The 27,075-nt window shown below is 43.0% G+C and overlaps 1 protein-coding gene and 1 pseudogene across 5 annotated transcripts in view; one reads left to right on the top strand and one right to left on the bottom strand.

Annotated features, from left to right (window-relative positions):
- samd4a (sterile alpha motif domain containing 4A) overlaps positions 1–27,075 on the top strand; it is a 101,266-nt gene that overhangs the window by 30,785 nt on the left and 43,406 nt on the right. The gene's annotated exons all lie outside the window — the stretch shown is intronic.
- Positions 9,898–10,876, bottom strand: LOC149975173 (uncharacterized; annotated as a pseudogene).

Genomic DNA, 27,075 nt, shown 5'->3' with positions numbered 1-27,075 from the left:
ATTATGCTTCTTTGCTGAAGTTCACTGGCACTGTCCATATTCAACAGGTGTTGAGCATTTGTGAATTCATCAGTTATTCTGCACACTTAAATGAGTGCTCTGAAATTGGAGTAGATGGCCAGACTGAATTTACGAACGCACCCGAAATGGTAACTTGCATAGTGGAGTCTTTTTTGTTAAGACGGGTAGCTAGCTAGCTAGGTAAACAATGAACCATAATCCCAACTCATGGAACATTTTTGGCTAAATTTGAATTGACCCACTTCTCCAGGCACACTAATGGACACGTGCATAGCATCATATGCATTGTCACTCTCTGGAAAAGCACTCTAAGTCAGAAATGTTACAGGGGAAAGGATGTAGCACACTTTTACGTAGCAATGACGCGTTTCCGTTTCCTGTGTGGAAAGCGCGCCGTGAAAGTTTGTAGATCGTGACTGGATGAACAATAGGAGACCACACTCACGGAGACGCACACACACGGAGACACACGCACAGAGAATGCACTCACTCACTTGCACACAGAGAGCGAGAGAGAGGACGCAGGCCTACCGGCTCAAGGGCTACTGACAGAAGCAGGTGTTTCCCACTTTGTTGTATGTCCAGCTGAGCTCAATAGATAGCCAGACGCTACTACTTCTGACACCCGGAACAGGATTAGAGGTCATAAATATAAATGGAACTTCAAGAAGGGAAACACATACTTGCAGTGACGGCGCCAACACACGTACACTCTTAATTTGGCTCGACTGTTCTCTTAACAAGAGGCGGATAAGAGTTAAGTTACTTCACTTATTCCTTTTAGCTCCCAGTGGAACAAAGTGCCTCAACAGTGATGCATATATGAGAATAACTTTTTAGCGTGTTCATTTGAGCACCCTAATTATTTATTCTGTTATGTGGATGCAGCCAACATATAGAAGGTTATAATGCTGTGGAAAGGTATGCATCCCGTCCCCATTGTGTGACTAAGGTAGCTATGCCTTATGGCTTCCTGCTTGGCTTATGAGCCCTTCCACACAGCCAAGCACGTACCATCAACGTGCCTGTTTCCGTTGTTGAATGATTGAATGACACCTGCGTCTTGCTGCAAGGCAGTGCTTGAAGAACTGTCATGTTTCTCTCTCGCTCTCTCTCTTGATCTCCCTCTTTGCTCACCTTTCTCACAATCTCTACCTCGATTTCACAAATGGTCGGCCTCTCTCGCTTCTCGCTCTCTGTGTGTGTGTGTGTGTGTGTGTGTGTGTGTGTGTTCTATAGAAAGGGCCCTGTCCAGCTAATCATAACCTTTGACAGATGGGTTGGTCAGGGCTGAGGCCTTCAGCCTGGCTGACCGGGCCAGGGCTGCTCGTCTTCTCTCTGTTCTCCTCCTCTCTTGCTCTTCCTCACTTCCTTTCTCTCCCTTTTTTGTTCACTCTTTCTCGTTTCTATCGTAGTCTTTCCTTCCCTCCAGCTCTATCTTGTTCTCTCTCTCCTGTCCCTCTTTAACCTCTTTCATTCTGTCTTCTTCCCCTCTCCCATGTCTTCTTGCTCTCCATCACCTTTTCCCACCCCCTCCTTCCTCACCTGGATGTGAGGCCCTGGTTTTGAAAGTGGGGGGGGGGCATGTCTATGATGAGCGCACACGTGTGTGTGTGTGTGTGTGTGTGTGTGTGTAATAAAATAATATATATATATATATATATATACACACACACACACACACACACTGCTCAAAAAAATAAAGGGAACACTTAAACAACACAATGTAACTCCAAGTTCACACTTCTGTGAAATCAAACTGTCTACTTAGGAAGCAACACTGATTGTACATTTCACATGCTGTTGTGCAAATGGTATAGACAACAGGTGGAAATTATAGGCAATTAGCAAGACACCCCCAATAAAGGAGTGGTTCTGCAGGTGGGGACCACAGACCACTTCTCAGTTCCTATGCTTCCTGGCTGATGTTTTGGTCACTTTTGAATGCTGCCGGTGCTTTCACTCTAGTGGTAGCATGAGACGGAGTCTACAACCCACACAAGTGGCTCAGGTAGTGCAGCTCATCCAGGATGGCACATCAATGCGAGCTGTGGCAAGAAGGTTTGCTGTGTCTGTCAGCGTAGTGTCCAGATCATGGAGGCGCTACCAGGAGACAGGCCAGCACATCAGGAGACGTGGAGGAGGCCGTAGGAGGGCAACAACACAGCAGCAGGACCGCTACCTCCGCCTTTGTGCAAGGAGCAGCAGGAAGAGCACTGCCAGAGCCCTGTCAAATGACCTCCAGCAGGCCACAAATGTGCATGTGTCTGCTCAAACGGTCAGAAACAGACTCCATGAGGGTGGTATGAGGGCCCGACGTCCACAGGTGGGGGGGTGGGGGGTTGTGCTTACAGCCCAACACCGTGCAGGACGTTTTTCATTTGCCAGAGAACACCAAGATTGGCCAATTCGCCACTGGCGCCCTGTGCTCTTCACAGATGAAAGCAGGTTCACACTGAGCACATGTGACAGACGTGACAGTCTGGAGACACCTTGGAGAACGTTTTGCTGCCTGCAACATCCTCCAGCATGACCGGTTTGGCGGTGGGTCAGTCGTGGGGTGGCATTTCTCCATGTGCTCGCCAGAGGTAGCCATGTGCTCGCCAGAGGTAGCCTGACTGCCATTAGGTACCGAGATTAGATCCTCAGATCCCTTGTAAGACCATATGCTGGTGCGGTTGGCCCTGGGTTCCTCCTAATGCAAGACAATGCTAGACCTCATGTGGCTGGAGTGTGTCAGCAGTTCCTGCAAGAGGAAAGCATTGATGCTATGGACTGGCCCGCCCGTTCCCCAGACCTGAATCCAATTGAGCACATCTGGGACATCATGTCTCGCTCCATCCACCAACACCACGTTGCACCACAGACTGTCCAGGAGTTGGCTAATGCTTTAGTCCAGGTCTGGGAGGAGATCCCTCAGGAGACCATCCGCCACCTCATCAGGAGCATGCCCAGGCGTTGTAGGGAGGTCATACAGGCACGTGGAGGCCACACACACTACTGAGCCTCATTTTGACTTGTTTTAAGGACATTACATCAAAGTTGGATCAGCCTGTAGTGTGGTTTTCCACTTTAATTTTGAGTGTGACTCCAAATCCAGACCTGGGTTGATTAAATTTGATTTCCATTGATCATTTTTGTGTGATTTTGTTGTCAGCATATTCAACTATGTAAAGAAAAAAGTATTTAATAAGAATATTTCATTCAATCAGATCTAGGATGTGTTATTTTAGTGTTCCCTTTATTTTTTTGAGCAGTGTATATATAACACACACACAAAAGTGAAGGCACACGTGTGCATACCCACACACACTCACTCACTCATGATACTTTCGGGAGGACCGCCCTGGCTGCTGCTATGCTTAGGAACTGAGTCAGCCCAGTATGTTTGAACTGGTCTCGCGCTCGCTTGCTCTCGTTCCCTCGCGCTCCCTCACACACTTTCAATATTCTTTAATGGCATGAATAACTAAATTTTCCCAAAGCAATATTAGGCAAGTGTTCTTAATGTTTTGTACAGAGTTGTATATCTAATACAAAAATGTAATAATGGTCAACGTTCAGAATCTAATTCATAAAAATGCAATTATAAAATGAAATTGATAGGTGGTATTTACAGTGCATTCGGAAAGTATTCGGTCCCCTTTACTTTTTCCACATTTAGTTACGTTCCCCTCAATCCCCATAATGAGGAAGCAAAAACAGGTTTTTAGAAATGTTCAAAAATGTATTACATAAATGAGGTATGTGTTTTTTTTTTAAGTGTTCAGACCACCTTTGCTATGAGACTCAAAATTGAGCTCAGGTGTATCCTGTTTCCATTGATCATCCTTGAGATCGTTTCTACAAGTAGATGGGAGTCCACCTGTGGTAAATTGTGGTACTGTGGCAAAAATTGATTGGATATGGTTTTGAAAAGACACACACCTGTCTATATAAGGTCCCACAGTTGATAGCTTGGTTTTTGCTCTAACATGCACTGAGTTGAAAGGAATTGTCTGTAAAGCTCCAATACAGGATTGTGTCGAGGCACAGATCTTTGCTCCAGCATTGAAGTTCCCCAAGAACACAGTGGCCTCCATCATTCTTAAATGGAAGAAGTTTGGAAACACCAAGTCTCTTCCTACAGCTGGCCGCCTGGCCAAACTGATCAATCGAGGAAGAAGGGCCTTGGTCAGGGAAGTGACCAAGAACCAGATGGTCACTCTGACAGAGCTCCAGAGTTCCTCTGTGGAGGTGAGAGAACCTTCCAGAAGGACAACCATCTCTGCAGCACTCCACCAATTAGGCCTTTATGGTAGTGGCCAGACGGAAGGCACTCCTCGGTAAAAGGTAGTACATGGTCTGATGAAACAAAGACTGAACACTTTGGCCTGAATGCCAAGTGTCACCTTTGGAGGAAACCAGGCACCATCCTGACGGTGAAGCATGGTGGTGGCAGCATCATGCTGTGGGGATGTTTTTCCAGAGGCAGGGACTGGGATACTAGTCAGGATCGAGGGAAAGATGAACAGATCAAAGTACAGAGAGATCCTTGATGAAAACCTGCTCCAGAGGGCTCAACCTCAGACTGGGGTGAAGGTTCACCTTCCAACAGGACAACACCCCTAAGCACATGTCCCGAAACCACTCCTGTATTGTCTTGGCTAAGGCTTTGAATGTCCTTGAGTGGCCTAGCCAGAGCCTGAACTTGAACCAGAGTTGAACATCTCTGGGGAGACCTGAAAATAGCTGTGCAGTGACGCTCCCCATTCAACCTGACAGAGCTTGAGAGGATAAGCAGATAAGAATGGGAGAAACTCACCAAATACAGGTGTGCCAAGCTTGTATTATCATACCCAATAGGATTTGAGGCTGTAATCACTGCCCAAAGGTGCTTCAACAAAGTGCTGAGTAAAGGGTCTGAATACTTATGTAAATGTTTTATTTCCCTAAACCAGCTTTTGCTTTGTCTTTCTGGGTGTAGATTGATGAGACAAAAATGTGATCCATTTTAGAATAAGGCTGTAACAAAATGTGGAAAAAGTCAAAAGGATCTGATTTACTTTCTGAATACACTGTGTATATAGTCTATATACTGTAATGTTAATATATGAAGAAACTTGTGGCAAGTTGTGACATTGTGCTTTCCCCCAAAAGTATACACATCTTCTTTGTTTTATTGTTCTGTAAAATGTGTAGACATTTTCATTGTGAATTTGGGGAAGAAGATTATAAAGTGTTCTTCACTCTCTCTCTCTCTCTCCTGACCCACAGTTATGACATAGTGTGTGTCCCCTCTGGCCAGCTGTGTTTTTTGAAGGCGTCCTGTTTCAATTGCCAGACAATGATGACTAACTAAGGTTTTCCTTTGTTTTGGGGCCTTTTACACAAGTCCAGTATTCCGCTAAAGTGCAGTCTCTTTCCAATGTTCGATAGCATTCCATCTTTCTCTGACCTTCAACCTCACTTTGCCAATTGTCGATGTATGCATTCTTATGAATCATCTCCAGCTACCTAAGTTTTGCCCTTGGGGCCAGATAGTTCATGTTAATGTCAACCTAGTGTTTTGGGGCCAGTTTTGTTAAGGGGTCCCTCTCTGGGCAGAGACGTCTGACCAAAATGCTCTGTGCTTGTATGACCCTTCATTTGATTGGGCAGGTGCACCCACAATTTGCATGCCCTTTTTCAGTGGGCAGTAGAAGAGTAACCCTTCCAAGTTCTGCCCTGCATGTGTGGTTTTTAGAATTTCTTTGTACATTTACAATGTTTTTGCAAAATTCCTGGTGGAGTTTTTCTGTGGGTGTTTTGTCCCATGATGTATATTTTGACTGTAATAGTGGACCTGATATTTCACTGCCATACAGAAGGATTGGTTGAATAATGGAGTCAAATATTTTAAGCCAGATTTTAATAGGGGGGTTACATTTGCATTTTGTAGACCTGCCAACCTGCACGTATTTTGCTTACCATGCACGCAATTTGAGGTCAAATTACACTGGTACAAAAAAACGGCCCAAAAATGCACCAACATAGACTTCTAGTTGGCACATTGTAGTTTTTGAATCAACTGTTTTGAAGCTGGGAGCTGAGCCAAACCACTCTAGATCTCCACTTCCTCGTCCGTCAGTTGACACCACTGATGTGTGACACGGAACACAAACCGGCTGCACGTGTGCAGCCATCGTGCATAAGTGTATTTTGTCCCCCGCACCAAACGCGATAACAACAGGAAGATTAAAATATTTAAAAAAAAACTGAACCAATTATATTAATTTGGGGACAGGTCGAAAGCATTAAACATTTATGGCAATTTAGCTAGCTAGCTTGCACTTGCTAGCTAATTTGTCCTATTTAGCTAGCTTGCTGTTGCTAGCTAATTTGTCATATTTAACTAGCTTGCACTTGCTAGCAAATTTGTCCTATTTAGCTGGCTTGCTGTTGCTAGCATGCTTTTGCGGCACAGTCGAGATTTCGGGCTAGAAGGTTGAGGGTTCGGAGTCCTGACCCCTGCTGTTTCTTTACAATATCTTGAATTTATCGAACGTATGCATCAAATTGTACACGTAGACTTGACCGAAAGTAGCTAAATGTGGATGTTGAATTTTTGTTGCACACACATATCCAGTAAAAAAATGTGGGATAACACAATAAAAACAGTTTGACTGTAGAATTTATTTACATGTTTTACTCATTTATTTGCCAAGTATATTATTTATTCGATGAGAGTCTAATATAATTTCCCTCAAATGCAGTTTTGGAGCAAAATGTAATAATAAATAGTCAAGATAGTAGACACTTTCAACAATGAGACCAACGTTGAGGAAGGTGGTCTTGATCGCGCTGTTTGGCCGGGACCAGCCCCACCGACAGCGCAGGTCTGTGTAGGTCCAGAGATGGTTAAAGTCCCGAAAGCAGGCAGGGGAGTTCCACCGTCTCATTCAAGAGCATCGACTGTTTGGAGAGGAATTCCGAAGTTACTTTCGTCTGGACCAAAGCCAGTTCGATCACCTGCTGCAGATGGTTGGAGCCAGGTTCGCCCGGATGGATACCAACTACCGGGAGTCCATCAGCCCAGTTAAACGACTGGCGATTTGTCTCAGGTGAGCTAAATTCAAGTACATTTTAAATCCTTTGATACCATAATTGCTTGATATTTGTATATTGTATATATTGTTTTTATGTGCAACCTAGTTACCAAATGAAACTTCTGCCCTGATGAAGGTAGGCTAGTCTTCTCCAGGACCCATTGTTGTTCAAGACAGTTAGTCATTCATTACATTCTTATTGGACTGGCATACACTCTTAGAGAAAAAGGTTCCAAGTGTCCTTCTGCTTTCCACATAGGATAACCCTTTTTGGTTCCAGGTATAACCCTTTGGGGAAAAGGTTATACATGGAACCCAATAGGGTTCTACCTGGAACCAAAAAGGGTTATCCTATGGGGACAGCCGGAGAAGCTTTTTTTAAGTAGATAGTACCATTCTTTCTAAGAGTAGAGTTGGCCTGGGCTACAGTTTATTGATATAGTTATAGACTGAATTGTACTGTTTCAAGGCATTGTTAATGATGGTTGAGTATTACAATATAATTAGTAGAGAATAATAAACAGTAATGAGGTAGAGTAGATATAATATGTGGGTGGAATTCAAGTTACACACAATACTGATAATTATTTTGAATTATATTTTAGATTCTTGGCGACGGGACTCCTACAGGACCATCGGATTCAGCTTCCGAGTTGCACGGTCCACGGTGGCAGGCATTGTCCCCTCTGTGGCACAAGCCATTTGGGACTGTCTGGTTGGTGAATACATGCCTGTCTCCAAGGAGGAAGACTGGAGGGCCATCGCTGCTGAGTTCCTGGAGAGGTGAAATTTCCCCAATTGTCTTGGCTCCATTGACGGGAAACCTGTAGTAATCCAGGCTCCACCGTGCTCAGGTTCGCAACTCTACAACTATAAGGGTACATATTCAGTTGTACTCTTGACTGTAGTAGATACCATCTATTTCCGTGTTGTCGATGTTGGTGCTTATGGCAAGGGAAGTGATGGCAGGACCCTCCGGACTCTGCCTTCGGCCAGGCACTTCAGGATGGCACCCTGGAGATTCCACCACCTGCATCACTCCCTGGGGCTGAAGACCTGGGACCTGTTCCCCTCGTCTTTGTCGGCGACGTGGTCTTCCCTTTGAGACCCTACCTCATGAGGCCCTAGGCTGGACGCCAGCTGCCATTGCCAAAGCCTGTAAGGATCTTTAACAAACAACTGTCCAGGGCAAGGTTAGTTGTTGAATGCGCCTTTGGGACTCTGGCAGCCCGGTGGAGAATGTATCAGAGAGTGCTTGGTCTCAGCCCCTCAAATGTCGATGCATGCGTGAAGGCCACGTGTTCTCCACAACTACCTGCAGAGGTCATTCCAGGAGCCGCTCTGGATGGAGATGGGCACGGCAAATGGTCACCTACCTGATGTCACCAGGGCAGGTGCCAACAACGCCCCCAGACAGGCACTCAAGGTGAGGGAGAAGCTGACCACCTACTTCTCATCGCCAGCAGGTGAAGTCACATGGCACTATGCCGTGGAGTGAAACTGCTCTTTTAAGAGCCCCGTAACACACAGGTTATTTAAAGAACCATCTACTGTTGTCCATAAAATTGAATTTTTTCCCCAGATTACTTTATGTATCATTGTCTCTCTTCATTTAGAAGTTATATTTAAGTGAAATTTGGGAGTAAAGACCACACCTTAACCCCTTCCCTCTCCCATTAACGTCAGTCAGTATTATACACACCTGGCATGGTACATCAGATGAGCGGGAGCACTAATTAAGGTTATACGACATACAGTTAGTATGATAAAGGGTAACGTAGGGTCCATATAAATACTACAGTTTACCACCTGTTCACTGGCCTGACAAAATACAGGTGAAAATAAATAAATAAATTAGGAAGAGTGTTTTTACTTTCTTCTTGTCTTAGGTCTGCAAAGGTGTAGGGAAGAAATAAGCAGAGTAAGTCTAAATGAGATATGAATAAACAATTTAATAAGTATTCAAGTACAGGAAAGAACATGACAGGTATGTGTGTTGTAAAAATATATATTTTTAAATTAACTATTGAAAGAGGTGTGTGCGTGTGTGTAGCCTGTAATCTGTAAGAGAACAACGAGCATGTATTTTTGGCACAATTGCAGACAGATACAGGGACTACTCAAAGCCTAGATGTAGTAGCGGAACTTCAGACATGGTCATAGAGAGAGAGCGGGCAGGGCACTGGAGATCTGAGGTACAGAGAAGAGTGGTGTGTGTCTCTGTCTCTGGGGGAAAAAAGAAAATAATGTGTAGCCATAACACAGCTAAACAAACAAATGGCCCCTGGACGTCATGGACCAGTCGATGGAACATAACTTCAAACAGTTTCAACACCCTGGTTTTCAAGTGGTTTTAAATTAAATAAATATATTCACCTTCAGTCTTGTGAGAGACCAACAAGAGAATCTGTGAGTTCAATTCAGAAATCTATGTAACACTAATAATGAATGCTATCCTAAGACTTTATAAACAAATTACTTTATGAATTGACTGAATTTAAATGGAACTGAAAAGAAAGGTACAATGAGGGAGGTCAAAACAACAACCAGACAACTCCTCTCCTCTTCCTGTCCTTCCTGTGAGCTGGTCGGCTAAATGGACTCATCTCTGAAAGGGAAAAGAAAAACAACATACAAGCTTAACATAATATAACACCATAAAAGGTGAGATTTATGTTAACTAAATATTAGTGGCATAAATATTGGAACAGTGTGGTAAAGTTTAATACTTGCTGTTTACTCATGGAATGTGTGTTTCAGATAAAAAGATGACATGCAAATATTTAGACAGGAAACTGTTGTTTTAGGATATTTTCTAACCCAGAAACAGCTATACATTTGCCTCATTAATACTTTGATCTGAAATACCAATTAGCCTACATGTAAAAATGACCTAAAAATCACTGTCGCAACACTTATGACACGACCTGTTATGTGGAGAAGAAAAAAAACGTACCATTAAACTCGGCTTCGAAAAGCAGCGGATACATTTTATCCTTGACTGCTGCTTTTCTTTGCTGAGGCAGCCTCTTCAGTGTTGGCACCAGGCTCATGGCAAAGAGGGTCTCTTCATCCTCCTTCCTGTGAGCATCAGGTTGAGCTGCATCCTTCTCGACGGCTTGGAGGAGCCTCTGTTGAAATGAGTTGAGTGGATCTGGGTCTGGTACCTCCGATGATGCCTGGTGTGACGTTGTTTCTCTCGGTTTCTCTCCACGGCCACATCCTGTTCAACGAGGGCCTCAGTGAGGTTCATAATAATCTCAGGTGGTCCTAGATCCAGAGGTGCTTCCTCCATTTCATTATCCTCCATGGCTGCATCGGTGGTGGTCATACTTGTGGATGATGTAGAGGGTTTCACTGCACCGGTGGAGGCGATGGTCACACTTGTAGATGACGTTGAGGGTCTTGATGCACCGGTGGCGACAACACTTGGAGAGGGTCTGGCTGTAAAATTGCCTCTGGTTGCCCTAGGCACAATAAATGGATCCAGAAAATAAAATGTGGCAGAAGTGCCAAGGCTGCTGGCCTGAAGCTGCTGACCCAGACCTCTTCTTCTCTTTCTCTCTGATACCTGTCCCTGAGTCCTCTCCACTTCCTCCTACCGTCTTCTTCTGTATAGACATGAACATAAGCCAAACCATTACCTAGCATAACTATCGTTATAGATAGCTATCATGGACATGTCACCTACTGTACACACACACACTGACCAAATTATCAGGGGTACAGTAGTATCTACCATTTATATTACTATTTCTGACATACACACTCCCACTCTTTCAAATATGATTATTTGGCAAAGTTATCAGGGGTAGTAACAAGCATCATTTATTTGACTATCTTACACACACACCTCATTGGCTAGGTTAGCTAGCTAGCTATCTAGCACAAGCTCACTACTAAACTAACTTGGCAATCCTACTATCGTGGACACGTGTCTCCAAGCAGCATTTTTTTGTGTTTATGTCCCTGTAGCTATCAGCAGTTGTGTCAAAAATACACGGTTTTGAGGATTTTACGAAAATGATTCTCTCCTCCGTGTCCAACCGTATGCGACCATCTGCAAAAGATACCTGCATCAGTATAGTTGCCTAGCTGCGTAAATTGTTATGCAGCAGTGATGCAGTGACACAGTCGGTGTGTTCGAAGCGTAAGGTGTCATTACGATGAAAGTAGTTAGCTACAGCGTTTAGTCTACTATAACTTGCGCCTCGATCACACCTACAGTATAATTTTGAAAAATGGTACGCATCATCATCTGGATATGTGTGCAATAAAAGTTCAGCATTCACCTTCTGCTACCTTTTCGGTCAAGCCGTCTATTCATACAATATGATGCTTATGTTTGGCAAATCCGACACATGCACCACACAGAACACACTGCAACTGCCTCTGCAACCCAATGCAGCATTCAAATTGGAAATTAACGTGCTTCTGGTGTACCAAAATGCATTAAAGCTGTCTGTGTGATCAAGGTATAAGCGATAACACATGGTATGATCTACGCAATGGTGGTAGTAGTAGGAGCAAGCGCTTCGACGAGCAAGGAAACATGCTGCGTTACAGTAGTTCAGTGCGTGCCGCTGAGTGGATGGAATAGGGGGCTGTTCCGCTAATACCGTCCTTCACAGAAAGTTATGTTAGGCCTACTACTCTCAGTCTTATGTTAATTAATCAGTTCTCGGTCTGTCCGCTTGATATAGCTGTATGTCAACAGTAGGCTGCTAATGATGTGATAGGCATGTTGAATGAATGGTACCCTAGTAGTCAGACCTAACTTGATGGATTAGGTCGGGATCGAGATCTGTAATAAGATCGTATAGGCCTAGTTCAGTCAGTTCATTCAGATTCCAAATAGCCTACAGTAAACTAGACTACTACATTGCATCCATTAACTTAATTATTCAACATTTTCACACCAAACAAATTAAGAATCCAGTATACGTTTTCACTAGACTATTCAAAATAAGATTAATTAGAATAATCTTTACCCCTAAATTTAACCTAGAAGAATGTGTCATTTGAGTCCACCTCAATTTTATTTATGATCAAACACGAGACTTCTGTGTAGGCTTATTTGGCTACATTGTTTGATATAATTTAAGACACTGGGTTACAGGAAATGGCAGTTAGAGATTTTTCAAAATCTTCCTGACCCCTCGAACTCCCACCGACCAAACCTTAGGCCTACGTCAGAAAATCTTAAGGAGGCCCTGAGTGTACATTTTAAATGTGTTTCTAGTTAGCTACTGATGAGCAGCCTATTACCAACTACCTATAACAGTTTATAGCCTACCATTTCTACTGAGTCAGTCTTCTGCCGACATTATTTTTAGGCTACAAAGGTGCATTTGCCTAGGATTTATGCAGTGTGGGTGTCGTAAACGCACCATCGGGGGGCCGGTGAAGCCGCGCTGAAGTGGTACTCATACAAATTCTTTAAGGTAGGTAGGTCTGCAACGGGCTTTTAGCAATGCTTTCAGTGGCGCCGCATTCAAGGAAAAACAGTCTGTCTGCACTGTCCTAAGTGGCAAAGTAGCTAGCTAGCTACCATCTACCAAACTGGTTCTCACAGAAGTAGACTTGTACAGCAACGACACAGAACGTACTACATACATTACATACTTCCCTTTCTGGGAAATCTCCCTACCCAACCGTAGGCCTACATCAGCACCACCTTGTCAGAAAATCCTAGGGTGAGCCCCGGGCCCACCCATGGCTCTGCCCCTGCCCTTCCAGGCCCACCCATGGCCCCTGCCCAGTCATGTGAAATCCATAGATTACTGCCCAATGGTATGCATTTATAAATGTTTTGATGGTAGGCCACTCTGGTAGGCCTACATTATGATCAAATAGCCACAGTAGCCTACTTAGCCACTGTTAAAACTGTAACTTAGTGGGTACAGCCTCAGTGTTCACAGTAAACATTTGTCAGAAGTTGCACCGTATTTCCGCTCAGCAGACCTGAAATTTGCTCGGTGACCAAAAATATTGATTTATTTTTAATTTTACCCCTTTTTTTCCCCAAATTCGTGGTATCCAATTGTAGCTACTATCTTGTCTCATAACTATCTTGTCTCAACTCCCGTACGGGCTCGGGAGAGACAAAGGTTGAATGTCATGCGTCCTCCGATACACAACCCAACCAGCCGTACTGCTTCTTAACACAGGGCGAATCCAACCCGGAAGCCAGCCGCACCAATGTGTCGGAGGCTACACCGTGCACCTGGCAACCTTGGCTAGCGCGCACTGCGCCCGGCCCGCCACAGGAGTCGCTGGTGCGCGATGAGACAAGGAGATCCCTACCGACCAATCCCTCCCTAACCCGGACGACGCTAGGCCAATTGTGCGTCGCCCCACGGACGCGGCCGGTTACGACAGAGCCTGGGCGCGAACCCAGGGACTCTGATGGCACAGCTGGCGCTGCAGTACAGCGCCCTTAACCACTGCGCCACCCGGGAGGCCTTAAGTCTAGAGTTTTAACTGTTGGGACTGATGATTTGTACTTTTAAAAGTTTTTCTAGTTAGCTATTGAAGAGCAGCCAATTACCAAGAACTCACAACAGTCTATAGCATGGGTGTCAAAACTCATTCCACGGATGGCTGAGTGTTGAGGTTTTTCTTTTCAATTAAGACCTAGATAACTAGGTGAGGGGTGTTCCATACTAATTAGTGACCTTAACCAGCAGACACTCGGCCCTCCGTGGAATGAGTTTGACACGTGATCTATAGTCTACCATTTCTACTGAGTCAATCTTCTACCAACATCATTATTAGGTTAAAAAATTTGCATTTGTCTATGATTTGAGCAATGGGGGTGTCGCACGCGTGTTGTCGTCGGTTCCGCGGGGCTGGGGGTGCTGCTGCCACGCTGAAGTCGTACTTATAAAAATTCTTCAAGTTTGGCAGGTCCGGTTTTGTTTTGTTTTCTTTATTGCTCACCATGCTTTCTCTGCCAGTGTTTTGATAGCGACGTCGAACCACACTCTTGCGCTGATGTCAAGAGCAAGGTATGTATGTGGTGTGCTCAATTTTGACCTCTCCAAGGTTAAAGTGGTATTTATTTCCTTGTGATCTGGCTCTCTTTTGGAGAATGATAATTTTTGTTTTGCTCATTTTCACTGTTATTGCCCAGTTTTGGCAGTCAACAAAAACAGGTAATCTGTTAAAGAGGAGCCCAGGAGCTGTAGATTGTTTCAAAAGTTAATCTGTATAGATATTAAAAAGTGTTGGGCTCAAATTGCTGCTGAGGGTGACATCCCGCCACTGTAGGAAACAAATATATTTTTTACTGTCTGGCCCACAGGCTTTACCACACTTAGGGCTTTGATTTTCTCTTTCAGCTCTGTTATAGTGATGGTATACCTAATGGATGTTGGTCTTTTTAATGGTTGTTTCTACCTTTAATAAAAAAAAATATATATATATATATATATATATATATTAAATCAACTAATTTGTTCTGTCTCTGTACATTTCTGACATTCTGGATTTTCATAAACATTTAAAATGTTTTTCCAGGTGTTGCCATTTGTTTTTCTTATGTGAGGCATTAAGTTTTTCCCATAGTTTCCAAAACAAGTTTGAGTTCATTGCCTCTCCAATTTACTCAAGCTGATTAGACAAGTAGATGGCTTAAACATTTTTTAAATTTTTTAAATGATCTTGTAGCAACCTTAACATTGTTTTAGGGCCAGGTGATATTTTACACGTCCATCCTGGTCTGTGGGGTTTCTGTGTTTTTGATTTGAGAGTTGCCTCAGGTTTTTCCTGACAGTGTTACATTCACTGTCAAACCATTTTTTTTTTTTAAATATTGTTTTTTCCACCCATATTATTATTTTTTGAAATGTTGTTTTGAATTCATATGTTGCCAAATGAATGTTTTCTTTGCTAAAGCTAAATGTGATGTGCTGAAAGAGGTTCAGCATGTTATACAGTTCTTCGCTGGTCTTTATTTGTATATATACAAATATGGATGATTGAATGCATACGGTTCCTGATTTGTAATTTTATTTTGGTTGACTTCATAGATTTTTTTTTATTTTTTTAAGGTAAAGTGTGATCTGACAAAGCAAGTAAATGCATTAATATGTTCAGATGGAATGTCAGTTATGGAGCAGTCCGGCACACTGTCGCCTAGCACAGAGCTGTATGTGAACCTCCCCAATGAGTCACCCCTTGTTCTACCATTAACAATATATAGACTAAGGCCTTTGCAGATCTGAAGTACCTCTCTCCAACTTTTGTTAACCACGCTATCATAACTCTTTCTGTGAATTGGGATTTTTGAATTGTAGAGAGGTCTTTCCAAATATATGCGTTTCCTTCTGTCTTTGTAGTCCACCTCAACGCCAGTCCAACGCCAGCGGGCACAGTGTCTCCGCTCGCAGATCACTACTTAAACCAGACAAAGTAAATATGCTGACATTTTTACATTTCAATCTCAAGTGATCAAAGATGCAAACAGGATGTTAGGCCAGCAACACTTTATTTCTTTATGAAGGAGAGAACGGACATGCAAATCCGTGCTGTTCATTTGATTTGTTTACATATGGTTGTATTGTTCTTACATGTGTAACAGATGTAAATCGTACTCTCCTTGCGTTGTGTTTTCTCCAAATAAATCACAGCCAGTGGTCCCAGTTGAGCATAATTTCTTTCTGTTGCTGTTGTTAAATGGGACACAGCACATTAGTTGTGCAGGGCTTAATGATATTGATGGCTGTTGATGGCATACACCGACGTAATGGGTTTATGTGACCATTACATCGGGGTATGCTAGCTAACACTTATTTACAGCAATCATATGCCAAAGCACATCCCAGAAAGCCCCTCAATCCCTAACAGGTACCATATACCCACACATGTATAAATCAGTAATGTACAGCAAACTTGTACGCATTGTAAAATATAAAACCGTATTCAGAACGTGACCTACCCCTTACATCACATTTTCATACTGAGAAGACCTGACGTTCGATCTCCCTCTATCTGCAAGGGGGGCCAATCACAACACACCTTATTGTCATCAGAGTTGAACCAACCAATAAGAATGCTTAAACATTAAATTCACATTTCTTTAGAGGCAAGTGGAAACATAACCAACCCTGTTACACATTGCTTTACTTGTGTTGCTTTCATATGCACATTTGATTTGCTTAAGGTTGTTTTCATTAACCTGCACTTTTACCTCGGCCATATGGTGCCCATTTGAATGTTTATGCACACAAAGTGCAAAGTGCTGCTAATTTTATTTGTTTGTTGGGTTTCAATATAAAACTTGGTGAAATGATTTGTTTATCAGTGCCATTTGAACATTTCCAGCGCATTTTAACAATAACGCGATAATACTGATAACCGTGACAATTTGGTCACTATAATCGTGATATGAAATGTTCATACCGTTTCATCTATATATGCATATATTGGAAGTTTACGATGGATGTTACCTGTAGTGCATGACTGTTTTTAGTCCAGTAGTTTAGACCATATGATCTCAACGAGGAACTATGTATCTAACCAGCGGTGGTTTGGGGATGCAGCAGTGTCTCGGTCCCGGCTCGGAAACGGCACATTCTTGAGCTAGGACCTGTGGTATGCTAACGCATTCCTCTCTGCTGAGCTAGAGTCCACTCGGGAAGGAAGGGATATGGGTGTGGGGGCTTTTTCTGTTTTTCTTTCCTTTTTATTTCTCCCCCATAACTTGTCTTTCTTTCTTCTTTTGGAGAATGTTTTGACCCGCCCCCCTCTTCTTCTTTTTCCTTACATTTTGTTTCCAAATGGCCTTTTCCAAACTGGTTAAGTGTTGTTTTTTTTCTCTGTCTATGGTTGATGGGGGTGGGGGGTAACATGAAAAGTACAGACAAACCCCTTTCTCTTTGGGTCAATTTTCCCTCTAAATTGTGTGCATGCATGGGTGCACAGCTCCCTTCCGAATGCTGCGCAGATGAAATATCAGCCCGCATAGAGAAACATGAGATTGAACTTCACTCAACTTTCTAGAGTTTTCCCCTTTTAGTTAAGACGATCAACGCTTCGCTCTACTGTGGGAATTATGCTCAAATCAATGCGATATTAGCCGCTTTCAATGGAACATACCGAAACAAAACAAACTATGCAAAACTAACTGCGAGAGATTCTTGTAGGCAAAGCACATGGGCTCCCACGTGGCGCAGCAGTCTAAGGCACTGCATCTCAGTGCAAGAGGCGTCACTACAGTCCCTGGGTCGAATCCAGGCTGTATCACATCCGGCCGCTATTGGGAGTCCCATAGTGCGGCGCACAATTGGTACAGCGTTGTCCGTCATTGTAAATAAGAATTTGTTCTTAATTTCTTATGGCTGCAATCCCGTTAACGGGAGCGATATGACAACAGCCAGTCAGTGTAGGGCGCCATTTTCAAAACATCAAAAATATCATAATTAACATTCTTCAAACATGTATCTCATACCATTTTAAAGCTATTCTCGTTGTTAATCCCGCCACAGTGTCCGATTTCAAATATGCTTTACAGCAAAAGCACCAAACTATTGTTAGGTCACCACATATCGCCACAGAAAAACACAGCCATTTTTCCCCCCAGCCAAAGAGAGGAGTTTCAAAAGCAGAGAGAGATAAAATGAATCACTAACCTTTGATGATCTTCATCAGATGACACTAAAAGGACTTCATGTTACACAATACATGTATGTTTTGTTTGATAAGGTTCATATTTATCAAAATATGAGTTTACATTTGGCGCGTTACATTCACTAGTTCCAAAAACATCCAGTGATTTTGCATAGCCACATCATTCAACAGAAATACTCATCATAAATGTAGATGATAATACAAGTTATACACATGGAATTATAGATATACCTCTCCTTAATGCAACCGCTGTGTCTGATTTCAAAAAAACTTTACGGAATAAGCCAGCCATGCAATAATCTGAGACGGTGCTCAGAAACATTTGTCACAATAGCCGCCATGTTGACGTCAACATATACATATATTAGCAAATGAGACTGAGGAGTAGGCCGTTTACTTTGGGAAACTTATTCATCCAAGCTACTCAATACTGCCCCCCAGCCATAAGAAGTTTTAACTGACTTGCCTAGTTAAATAAAAAAATGTAGGCTTACATTGAACACCACACGGTGCTGTTTCTGTAGACTGAATGACAGAACAGCTATTTCTGTGTTATGGGATGCATTTTCTCCATTGTTTTTGATGGTAGGCTACTCTGGTAGGCCTACATTATGATCAAATGGCCACAGTAGCCTACTTGGCCACTGTTAAAACTAACTTAAAGCTGTCTCACTTAAAGCTGTCTCACTGTTCACAGGAAACACACGCTGGAAGTTGCACAGAATGTTCAAGTTTGCGCCCAGCAGACCTGAAATTTGCTCAGTGCTGAATTTTTCTGGGGGGAACATTTGCTCTGGACTACTTTTCGCCGCTAACTCTTCCCGTGGCGCTTTTCTACAAGCTGGGCCATCATCGTAACTGGTCACTGGCATTCATTCAGTAACATTAGCATACACCCCCGGGGGCTAACTGCACCTAACGGCGAACCCTCACTTTGTGAAGGCAAGCATTACAAAAACCCACTGTGTAGAGCGGAAGGAGTTGCGTGTTGACTCAACACACTATAAAAAGGCCCCCAGTAGCGCCTGGGCCCTGTTTGTTTTGCTAACAGGATAAATACAGGACAGTAGGCTTAGGCCCTATAAACCCAGCTCTCTGCACTGTCATGAGGTAAACTTCAGATGGAAAACAGGCAGAGCTGAGTGGATGGGGCCGGGACGGGGGTGGTGGTGGTGTGTGTGTGTGTGTGACTGTCTCTCATCTTAGCCAGTTAGAGAAATCACTTTTGTAATTCATTTTCCACAATGACTCAACATTGTTCCTAGACTATTTTGGGAGGATGGACATGAAGAAGTGGTTGTCTGTCTTCGGTCTGTATAGAAGTCGTGCTTCCCAAGCTGCTGAATTGGCATCCAAGCCCATCTGTCATTTGGTGTGTCAAAGTTTGATTTAATCAAAAGGAGATACTTGGCTAGTCCAGAATGGGCCTGGTGCGCATACCCAGTGACCACCTCGTCTCTCTCTCGTGCTTTCTCTTGCTCTCCTCCAACAAGTCAGTTATCAAATTTCTGCCCTGCTAGAGCTGCCCCAGTCAACTGTGCTGTTATTGTTATTGTGAAGTGGAAACGTCTAGGAGCAACAACGGATCAGCCGCAAAGTGGAAGGCCACACAAGCTCACAGAACGGGCCGCCGAGTGATTAAGTGCGTAGCGCGTAAAAATCGTCTTTCCTCGGTTGCAACACTCACAGAGTTTCAAACTGCCTTTTGAAAGCAACATCAGCACAATAACTGTTTGTCAGGAGCTTCATGATATGGGAAATCTTAACGCATACAATGAGATTTTGGACTATTCGGTGCTTCCAACTTTGTGGCAACAGTTTGGGGAAGGCCCTTTCCTGTTTCAGCATGACAATGCTCTCGCGCACAAAGTGAGAGCGCGTACAGAAATGGTTTGTCGATCAGTGTGGAAGAACTTGACAGGCCTGCACAGAGCCCTGATCTCATCCCGATCATTGAATATTCCATGTTTGTCTGTTTTATTTGGTTGGCACTCATTTTGTCTGATATTGCACAGATTTGCAGCGGATCTCCTTGAACATTGGTGTGGGAGTAACAATCCCTGTATAGCTGACCTGGGATGCAACCCCTGTCCACAACAGCACTTCATACCCACAAAGCAGCGTCCATTATCCTACCTAAACCATGGTCTAGGTTGGGCTCGGAAAACTGTACTTTAGGTCTCAGGGTGGGTGGCATCACCACACGATGTCTACTAGAGCTTTGTCTCACTTAGTCTTTCCTTGAATACTTGCATCCTATCTTATCCTCCTCCTATCTCCTGTATTGTATCACAACTGTATTGGAGAAGGTATAAGGGCCCTCCCCTCTGACCTTCTTCTCCTATGGGTTTTTAGGAGAGGAATTGAGGAAAGATGACTTAAGAGCCTGTCAACTAGTTCACATATGCTACTACACTCATGTACTTCCTCTTTCTCCGCATCAACCTCAGCAACCAGCAAAGCAGCAATCTAGCACCCACATAATTCATTTTGTTGGTATTTAATTCTGCTACATTGACTCAGATTATACTGTGGGCGGCGTAGGATGAGGTGAAAGTGGTGTGACTAGGGCGGAGGTGAGCTGCAGGTGAGTACTAGTAGCCACTGGGATGATGTCATCCCCCTAAGACTTGAAGTAGTGTCTCCTCCTGTCTAACATTTTAATACTGTAAGCGACTCCGCTGCTGGAGGATCTTCTCCTACAATTTTGTGCAGATTTGCTTCATTCTGCTACACTCACTGTCCTCCTAATTAGTATGGCTCAGCTATTCCACATTGTGCCAGCGAATTGAAGGTGAACATTGCCAAATGCGTCAGTTTAATTTGGCCAATATGCGCCTATAGCTTACTTAATTAAACCCTGGCTGTTGATACAGTAGTTTACCTAGGCAATAGATAGCAAAGCAGGGCGTCCCCGATTCCCAATGACAAGTTCACTTTCTCATCCATAAACACATCTCAAGTGCAAATACTGTTCAGCAGCTCAAATCAGCAGAATGGGGGGCATTTGTATTAGTAGGGACGTCTACCATGGATCGCTAAAACAAGGATTATGATCCCACTTTCTCAATTTAAATATTATGGTGCCACCTATACATTTGTCAGCAAAGCACGCGTTAATTGTGTAGCCTATTATCGTTTAGACATGAAGTTGAAATAAAAACCTCCTCTCCAGGCTTCCGTCAACTGAATGAGTAAAACATTAAGAATTTACAGGGGGCAGTTTGGAAAAAAAAACTAATCCCGTGTGAATTGTCCTCTGGAAAAACGCTGATGCTTGGATAATAATGACATAACCAACGTCTCTAGTATTACTAGTCCTGTCTAAATAGGGCTAGATAATATGGCAAAGAATGGGTTTATTGCACGGAAATATTCTAGTTCCTACACATCACCTTCTATATTCAAACAAAATAAGCCTTTTGTAAATTGACAAGCAAATGGGCAGCATCATACTCATGCAAGTCCTCTCTAGAAAACACAATTAGTATTCCTAGTAGGACTCTGCAATAATGAGGTAGTGTGTATGTGAATGCGCAGCCGTTTCAGCGTGTTTTGGGAGTCGACGAGTCCGGGTCAAAAATCCTGGAGTCGATCACCCCTAGTATGAGGGCTTGGTATCATAGAAATATAATCTATAGAAAGGACTTGGTACCTTTTAACCCTGATTTTATTTCTATGGTTGGTATACCGTCTCTGTTGTACTGTCCATGGGGGTTGTGGCATCAGACCCGCTGGGAGACAGTTGGGCTGAGCTCAGGAGTGAGAAATCCACACGTCTTTGCAAAGTGGCCCCCGTGTGAAAAACGTGTTTAAGCACTATGGTGGTTGATCAAGTCACAGTAAGGCATTGAGTAAAAGTTGTCATTTTGTCTGTCTGCTGCTCTGTCTCTTTCTGTCTGTTGCTCTCACTATGTCCATCTGCCTGCCTGCCTGCCTGCTTGCCTGTGTCCTGACCCATACCTTTCTTCACTCTGTGCTCAATCATAATTAATTGTTGAGGGAAAAAAATGTATATTTCAGGCAAAAGGGAAGGCTGTTGGCAGGGGAGGGGTTATTTTTGTGTGTGTGTGTGTGAAGAGAAATAAACCAAACTATGGCCCAATGCAGGACCCTTAGAAAGCTACACCCTTGGCGGTGGCAACAGTGTTTTTTTGCTGGGCAGGGGAGCAATGCAAAGTTCACCAGGCAGGTAGCACAACATTGTTTCACCTAGAAAAGGCCAGAGGAGGAGAGAGACCGGGACGACGGAGGAAGTTATTAGAGAGTGAGAAAGGCAGAGACTGACACCTTTTCAGTGGGAGAGACAAAAATGTGGAGGAACAAGAGAGTTTGAGAGAGACTGATGGAGTGAAAGAGCATCAGAGAGAAGCAGAGGGAGTGGGTAAAAAAAGAGAAAGGGAGAGGGGGATTACGAAGGAGCAGCTACTCACTGTTTCCATACCTCTTTCACAGCCCCTCCACTGTGTTTGCCCTGCTTTTCTTATTTTTTCCCCCCTCTTATCTCTCCTTTTTCTGCTGGAGTTGGATGAGTTTAGCACTTCTACCCTGAAGGGTCAGTGCGGGTCGGGATAGGGGGGGGGGGGGGGAGGAGGAGACACAGACTTCAGAACTCTCCCAACTCCTCCTTCATTGCTGCATTCCTCTGGGTTCACTAGCTTCGTGTTTCATAAGCCTAGCGGCCCCACTTTGACCTCTGAACTCTGTGAACTGACATATTGACAGGCAAAGTCTGGGCATTTTATCCATCTCTGTTGTAGAGGAAGTGTTCTCATCCTCTTTGAGACTCGTCCATCTGTTGTTGACTCTTGTACTTCAAAACCCCCGGGGTGCGTCTCAATAGTATTTGGTTGCGTCTCCTTGTCTTACAGTTGTACTCTAACTGTAATGGTGTGTCAACAAATTCCCACAAGTGGTGCATATGCAGGAGTGGATACCACTAGAGTGAAATGCCTTTCTTGCAAACTCAAACTCCAACAACTAAATAATCAATAACAATTTATTACTAGAAAAAAACACAATGAAATACACAATAAAGTTAGCATACTATATACAGCAAAAAAAGGCAAGTTCCAATACCATATATACAATGTGCAGGGATACTGGAGTGATGGAGGTAGATATGGGCAAAATTATAGGCAAAATTATAAACAGAGTAGCAGCAGCTTGAACAGTGGCTTGCGAAAGTATTCACCCCACTTGGCATTTCCCTATTTTGTTGCCTTACAACCTGGAATTAAAATGGATTTTGGGGGGGGTTGTATCATTTGATTTACACAACATGCCTACCACTTTGAAGATGCAAAATATTTTTTATTGTTAAACAAACAAGAAATAAGACAAAAAAAACAACTTGAGCGTGCATAACTATTCACCCCCCCAAAGTCAATACTTTGTAGAGCCACCTTTTGCAGCAATTACAGCTGCAAGTCTCTTGGGGTATGTCTCTATAAGCTTGGCACATCTAGCCACTGGAATTTTTGCCCATTCTTCAAAGCAAAACTGCTCCAGCTCCTTCAAGTTGGATGGGTTCCACTGATGTACAGCAATCTTTAAGTCATACCACAGATTCTCAATTGGATTGAGGTCTGGGCTTTGACTAAGCCATTCCAAGACATTTAAATGTTTCCCCTTAAACCACTTGAGTGTTGCTAGCAGTATGCTTAGGGTCATTGTCCTGCTGGAAGGTGAACCTTTGTCTGAAACAGACTTGAATAGGTTTTCCTCAAGAATTTCCCTGTATTTAACGATATCCATCACTCCTTCAATTCTAACCAGCTTCCCAGTCCCTGCCGAGGGAAAAACATCCCCACAGCATGATGCTGCCACCACCATGTTTCACTGTGGGGATGGGGTTCTCAGGGTGATGAGAGGTGTTGGATTTGCACCAGACATAGCGTTTTCCTTGATGGCCAAAAAGCTCAATTTTAGTCTTATCTGACCAGAGTACCTTCCATATGTTTGGGGAGTCTCCCACATGCCTTGGCAAACACCAAATGTGTTTGCTTATTTTTTTTTCTTTAAGCAATGGCTTTTTTTCTGGCCACTCTTCTGTAAAGCCCAGCTCTGTGGAGTGTATGGCTTAAAGTGGTCCTATGGACCTCTCTGCTGTGGAGCTATGCAGCTACTTCAGGGTTATCTTTGGTCTCTTTGTTGCCTCTGATGAATGCCCTCCTTGCCTGGTCCGTGAGTTTTGGTGGGCAGCCCTCTCTTGGAAGTTTTTTTGTGGTGCCATATTCTTTAAAAAATGTAACGGATTTAATGGTGCTCTGTAGGATGTTCAAAGTTTCTGATATTTTTTTATAACCCAACCCTGATCTGTACTTCTCCACAACTTTGTCCCTGACCTGTTTGTAGAGCTCCTTGGTCTTGATGGTGGCGCTTGCTTGGTGTTGCCCCTTGCTTAGTGGTGTTTCAGACTCTGGGGCCTTTCAGAACAGGTGTGTGTGTATATATATATATATATATACTGAGATCATGTGACACTTAGATTGCACACAGGTGGACTTTATTGAACTAATTATGTGACTTCTGAAGGTAATTGTTTGCACCAGATCTTATTTAGGGGCTTCATAGCAAAGGGGGTGAATACATATGCACGCACCACTTTTCCATTTAGAATTTTTTGAAGCAAGTTATTTTTTTCACTTCACCAATTTGGACTATTTTGTATATGTCCATTACATGAAATCCAAATAAAAATCCATTTAAATTACAGGTTGTAATGCAAAAAATAGGAAAAACGCCAAGGGAATGAATTATTTTGCAAGGCACTCTATGTGAGCGTGTGTGTGGAGTCAGTATAAATGTATGTGTTTATTATGTGTGAGTTAGCAAATGATGGAGTGACAGTGTGTGTGAGTGTGTAGGGCCCTGTGAGTGTGCATAGAGAGAGTGCAAAAATGTATATAGAAGGTAAATCAAGATAGTTTGTGTAGCTACTGTATTTTGTTAGCTATTTATCAGTTGTATTGGTTGGGGATAGAAGCTGTTCAAGAGCCTGTTGGTGTCAGACTTGATGCACCGGTATCTCTTGCCGTGCGGCAGGGGAGAAAATAGTCAATTACTTGGGTGGTTGGAGCCTTAAATGATTTTCCGGGCCTTCTTTTCACACCGCCTGATATAGAGGTCCTGGATGGCAGGGAGCTTGGCCCCAGTGAGGAACTGGGCTGTCCGCACAACCCTCTGTAGTAGAGGGCGACCGATTTATGATTTTTCAACGCCGATACCTGCGTTTCTTTTTACAATTTTTTTATATTTTTTATTTGTAATAATGACAATTTCAACAATACTGAATGAACACGTTTCTTTTATCTTAATATAATACATCAATAAAATCAATTTAGCCTTAAATAAATAATGAAACATGTTCAATTTGGTTTAAATAATGCAAAAACAAAGTGTCGGAGAACGTAAAATTGCAATATGTGCCATGTAAAAAAGCTAACGTTTAAGTTCCTTGCTCAGAACATGAGAACATATGAAAGCTGGTGGTTCCTTTGAACATGAGTCTTCAATATTCCCAGGTAAGAAGTTTTAGGTTGTAGTTATTATAGGAATTATAGGACTATTTCTCTCTCTACCATTTGTATTTCATATACCTTTTGACTATTGGATGTTCTTATAGGCACTTTAGGTATTGCTTCCGTCCCTCTCCTCGCTCAAACCAGGAACACATCGACAACAGCCACCCTCGACGCATCGTTACCCATTGCTCCACAAAAGTCGCAGCGCAAGGGGAACAACTACTCCAAGTCTCAGAGCGAGTGACGTCACCGGTTGAAACGCTATTGGCGCGCACACCACTAACTAGCTAGCCATTTCACATCGGTTACACCAGCCTAATCTCGGGAGTTGATAGGCTTGAAGTCATAAACAGCGCAATACTTGAAGCATTGCGAATAGCTGCTGGCAAACGCACTAAAGTGCTGTTTGAATGAATGCTTACGAGCCTGCGGCTGCCTACCATCGTTCAGTCAGACTGCTCTATCAAATATCAAATCATAGAATTAAGTCTAACATAATAACACACATAAATACAAGCCTTTGGTCATTGATATGGTCGAATCTGGAAACTATCATTTTGAAAACAAAACGTTTATTCTTTCAGTGAAATACAGAACCGTTATGTATTTTATCTAACAGGTGGCATCCCTAAGTCTCAATGCTGTTACATTGTACATTCTTCAATGTTATGTCATAAATATGTACAATTCTGGCAAATTAATTACGGTCTTTGTAAGGACGAAATGGTCTTCACACAGTTCGCATCGAGCCAGGCGGCCCAAACTGCTGCATATACCCTGACTGCTTGCACGGAACGCAAGATAATTGACACAATTTCCCTAATTATAATACATTCATGTTAGCAGGCAATATTAACTAAATATGCAGGTTTAAAAATATATTCTTGTGTGTTGATTTTAAAGAAGGCCATTGATGTTTATGGTTAGGTTTGGTGCTAAATCATCACCCGTTTGGCGAAGTAGGCTGTGATTCGATGAGAAATTAACAGGCACTGCATCGATTATATGCAACGCAGGACACGCTTGATAGACTAGTAATATCAACCATGTGTAGTTAACTAGTGATTATGTTAAGATTGATTGTTTTTTTATAAGGTAAGTTTAATGCTAGCTAGCAACTTACCTTGGCTTCTTGCTGTCCTCGCATAACAGGTAGTCAGCCTGCCATGCAGGCTCCTCGTGGAGTGCAATGTAAGGCAGGTGGTTAGAGCGTTGGACTAGTAACCGGAAGGTTACAAAAACGAATCCCCAAACTGACAAGGTAAAAATCTGTCGTTCTGCCCCTGAACAAGGCAGTTAACCCACCGTTCGTAGGCCTCAATTGAAAATAAGAACTGTACCATTTGAGAGAATATTGGCTGGCTACATCACTGCTTGGTATGGCAATAGCACCGCCCTTAATCGCATGGCATGGAGTAGAGGTCGACCGATTTAATCGGAATGGCCGATTTTCAAGTTTTCATAACAATCGGAAATTGGTATTTTTGGACACCAATTTGGCCGATTTTGAAAAAAATAGTTTTACACCTTTAAACAAAAGGTGTAAAACATAATTATCATTTTTTTAAAGGTGTAAAACAATTTTTTTCAAATCGGCCAAATTGGTGTCCAAAAATACAGATTTCCGATTGTTATGAAAACTTGAAAATCGGCCATTCCGATTAATCGGTCGACCTCTACTCTGTAGCGCCATGCGATTAAGGGCGGTGCTATTGCCATACCAAGCAGTGATGTAGCCAGCCTATATTCTCTCAATGGTACAGCTGTATAACTTTTTGAGGATTTTAAGGGCCCATGCCAAACTTTTTCAAACTCCTGAGGGGGAAGAG

This window comes from Oncorhynchus mykiss, chromosome 19 (assembly GCF_057628025.1).
Source record: "Oncorhynchus mykiss isolate SJ-2025 chromosome 19, ASM5762802v1, whole genome shotgun sequence".
Classification (NCBI taxonomy): domain Eukaryota; kingdom Metazoa; phylum Chordata; class Actinopteri; order Salmoniformes; family Salmonidae; genus Oncorhynchus; species Oncorhynchus mykiss.
Note: the sequence above shows the minus strand (reverse complement) of the source record. Positions and strands in the feature narration are given on the sequence as shown.